Raw genomic sequence first — 4180 nt, 5'->3', positions numbered from 1 at the left:
CTGAAAGGGAGGTTGCTACATTTTCGACCTAAGCAAGAGTAATACAAGGGAAAGGTTGTTTCTCACTTCCATTTTCCATTTCATCAAGTTTGCAACACCATTGGAATATCTTCCTTCTCTTTCCTCTCATCCCAACAAGAAGCAGTGGACTGTCTCCACTAGGTAATCTTTTTATCCCATCTTCCATGACCATATTCCATGTTTGTTCACCATGTTGTTTATGCTATTGTCATATTTATTCATGTTTCCTTCATGCTATTTTCCACTATGCCATGCTTGTTTCATGTAAATTTTTGTTGTTAATATCATGCTATGTTTGTCTTATGGACCCTTCATTGAAGCATGTTCATTAAACTTTAATTTTGAAACATTGAATTTTTACCAAATCCTTGCATGAGCCTACCTTGTTGTTCACTTTTCTACATGCTAGAGCCATTATTTTTAATAAAACAAGACACCATTGTATTCTACATGTTTCAAACTTGAATTTTGCTTTTTACATCGTCCCATTTCATGAACCATAACATGAGATATTCTGGTTGGAAGTTAGAGAAATTGTATTCGCGTTCACGCATGTATGCATGGCTTTCACGTCCTTCTTTCCTTGCTGCATGAACAAGGCCACGCGGCACTCTGCAAACCATCAAATCGCGTGTGCGTTTTTTATCACCACCGTCCAGTTTTTTTTGTCATTTTGTGGTTTTAATGAAACAGGACCGGTTGACATAAGTGACATGCATCTATTTAATAAAATGTTACTCTCCTCTTTTTATTAGTATGTCACATGATGTTTTTCTTATTCTCATGGGCTGGGCCTCAGCGCCAATCACCTGCTATCCGCCCCCTACCACCTCAAAGCCCATTGTTCTATTTTTTATTTTCATTTCTTTTATTCATCTCTTTTATTCTGTTTTGTTTTTAATTAATAAAAATATTTTACTTATTCATAAAAATACCAAAAAATACTTTTTACATTCTTTAATGTTTTATTTAATTTATTTTATTTAATGTTAATACTTTATTTTAATTATTTATTTCAAGTGATTCTTTTAAGCATACTTTTTTTATTTTTTTTTATTTTCATGACTTAGAATTATTTTTAACTTTTGATTTTTGGAATGAGGGTTGACCAATGTCTCATGGTCAACTTGACCTTTTATTGGAATTTTATTTCCTATTTTCAATTTATTCTGGATTTATTTTTGACCTAGTTCGCTTGGTTGACTTTTCATTTGACTTCTGTTTTATTTCAATTAATTTACATACTAATTTTCATTATTTTTGAAATCTTTTTGGGGGATGATGATTTCCTGACCCCACCTCTTTTAATTTATTTTTTCATAATTTATTGAATTAATTTACTATTTATTTGATAATTTTCAAGTTGACTTGACTTTTCAGTTGACTTTTCTATGATTGATGTTTGACTAAGGGATTGCTTAGGGCAATTGAAGAGATCTTTTGATCCTCCCTTATTCATCTCATATGCCATATATTAGAGGCCTCTCATCTTGATTTTATTTGATCCTTGCATCATTTCCCGATTAAATTATTCATTGATTCTTTGTGTGCATAATTTCACTTGTCTTATTCATCTGATATTTTTTATACTTGTTTCTTTCATCCATGTCTTTATTGTTTGATTGTTTAATATGTTTATACTTATCATACATTGTTTAATACTTCATTATTTCATTCTTTGATTATTTGATTTGATTATATACTTGTTTATATCTTACTTGTTTGATTAACTGTGGCCTACTTGTATGGTGTATGAGGCATATATTATTATTGTTTGATTGCCATGTACAATCCCCATTCATTACAAATGTATCCCTCTCCCATGAATTGTATAATGTGTATTCTCTCATTCTTTATTCATCTGTTAATACAAGAAATAAAATGAACATCCGATAACCATTTCATAACAAGATCAAAACCTCGATCCAACGTCGAGTAAGCATTTTCAAAACTTAACAGAACCAGCACGTATTCATCCATTCCTTTTGTAAGTCGATTGCTTCATGCATCGCCATTTCTCTTGTAAGTAGATTGCTTCATGCATCGTCATCAACCACCTGTAAGTCGATTGCTTCATGCATCGCCATCTACCCTTACCCTCTCCTTGCTCCATTCGTCGATTCTTGTTCCGTTTAGGTAACACCCATTAGGTAGGATACCCTTATTCTTGTGTATGATAACATAGGTAGGATTCCCATATCTTTTTGTATGATAACGTAGGTAGTATTCCCTCATTCTTTGGCATTCTAACATTAGGTAGATGTTCCCATTTGTAAATCCTAACATTTAGGTCCACATTGCATGACAACTCTAGGGCAGAGCTTCCCCACTTTTTAGACCTTCCGTGCGTCTCCGATCCTGTGGCATGTAGTCCGTTCTATTACAAAGAGGTAACTGCTTAAGACTCGATTCAGCGAGCTGCGACACCTGCTGCTAGGACGTGAACACATTGCCCACTCTCCTTTGACACAACTGGTGTACTCCTTTGTAAGTCCATGTTCAGATGGCAATCCCTATGTAGCCGAACTATGTCAACTCTGATTCTCATGTTCAGATGAGATACGTAGGCACAAGATGTGATGTCTTGCCGAGTTTGACTGACAACTAACAACTAATCTTTGCTTGTTTTCGCCCTCGTTGCGATTCTTTTCTCTCGCCCTCGTTGCGATCGAGACATTCCCTTTCTCTTGCCCTAGTTGCAATCGAGACCCTTATTCCCGTAGTTAGCTGAACTACATTTTGCTCTGATTCTCATTTTTGATGAGATACGTAGGCATAAGACGCGATGTCTTAGCGAGAACACATCTCTTTAACCCATAGGTAGCCGAGCTACGAAGACTCTGATTCTCATATTCAGATGAGATACGTATGTAGTGGATGCAACATCCGTGCGAGTCATTTTATTTTGACCCTTTTCTTTTAGTAAATAGTACATTAGATAAACACACACCCTTTAGACAAGAACAACAAGAGTGGATCCCGTAGAGTACTACGGATGCGTAGGGGTGCTAATACCTTCCCTTCGCATAATCGACTCCCGAACCCAAGATTTGGTTGCGAGACCTTGTCTTTTCCTTTCTTTTCTTCAAGTTTACTTCGAGCGTTTTCTTTCCCTCCTTTAGGATAAATTACGCACGGTGGCGACTCTTCTGTCATTTCTTTTTTCGCCGGTTGTTTTTTCGCACGCTATATTTTTTAGGCTGCGACACTTGCTAGATATTTTCCCCCGAGTAAGTCCGCCGTTCTCCGAAACCATATAACTAGATTTACCCAAAACCAAGGAGAATCGTTGTTCGAAGCTTGAGAGAGATATAAAGAGTTATTACGAGCATGCCCACATCATGGTTTAGAAAATTGGTTAATCATTCAAACCTTCTATAATGGACTTCACTATAACACAAAGATGACCATCGACGCTTCCGCAGGCGGTGCTCTGATGAACAAACCTTATCCTGAAGCTAGTGCCCTCATCGAAGATATGGCTCAAAACCATCAATCATGGGGAGTCGAACGAGCGACAGTTGAGAAGAAGGAAGCCCAAGGAGGAGTGCATGAACTAAGCTCTATAGACTTGATGCAAGCTAAAATGGACGCATTATCCCTTAAGGTCGAGCATATGTGCATAAACCTGAATACTGTAGTCGCAGTTTCATCGGATTGTGAGATATGTGGAACCAAAGGACACCAATCTGCAGAATGCAGTCTATTAAACGAAACCCACTCTGAGCAAGTGAACTACACTCAAGGGAACCCATACTCGAATACCTATAACCCTAGATGGATGAATCACCCGAACTTCTCCTATAAAAACAATAACCCAATCCAAAATAATGCACCTCCGAGATCTAGTTATCAAGCCCCTAGATCAAATCAACATATGCAACCTGTACCACCAAAGCCGAGCCTTGAGAAAATTATGGAAAATTTTATCACCGCTCAAACCCAACAAAACAAGGAGTTCATGAACCAAAACATTCATGTTAACAAATTGATTACTCAGTTAGGAACCAAGGTTGACCAAATAGTTACTCATACCAAGATGCTTGAAACCCAGATCTCTCAGGTAGCTTTAAGCCAAGCCCCTCAGACTATACCTGGAGGACAATTCCCTGGACAACCTCAACAAAATCCGAGAGGACAAGCCAATGTCATTACCCTA

At 37.2% G+C, this 4180-nt stretch overlaps 1 non-coding gene across 1 annotated transcript; it reads right to left on the bottom strand.

Moving 5' to 3' along the window:
* Nucleotides 1-3262: 3262 nt before the first annotated feature.
* On the bottom strand, nt 3263-3369 carry LOC127109874 (small nucleolar RNA R71). The gene has a single exon (XR_007797122.1). It is a non-coding gene; the product is annotated as a small nucleolar RNA R71 (small nucleolar RNA).
* Nucleotides 3370-4180: the final 811 nt, after the last annotated feature.

This window comes from Lathyrus oleraceus, chromosome 7, assembly GCF_024323335.1.
Source record: "Lathyrus oleraceus cultivar Zhongwan6 chromosome 7, CAAS_Psat_ZW6_1.0, whole genome shotgun sequence".
Classification (NCBI taxonomy): domain Eukaryota; kingdom Viridiplantae; phylum Streptophyta; class Magnoliopsida; order Fabales; family Fabaceae; genus Lathyrus; species Lathyrus oleraceus.
This window is presented reverse-complemented; position numbering and strand designations above follow the sequence as displayed.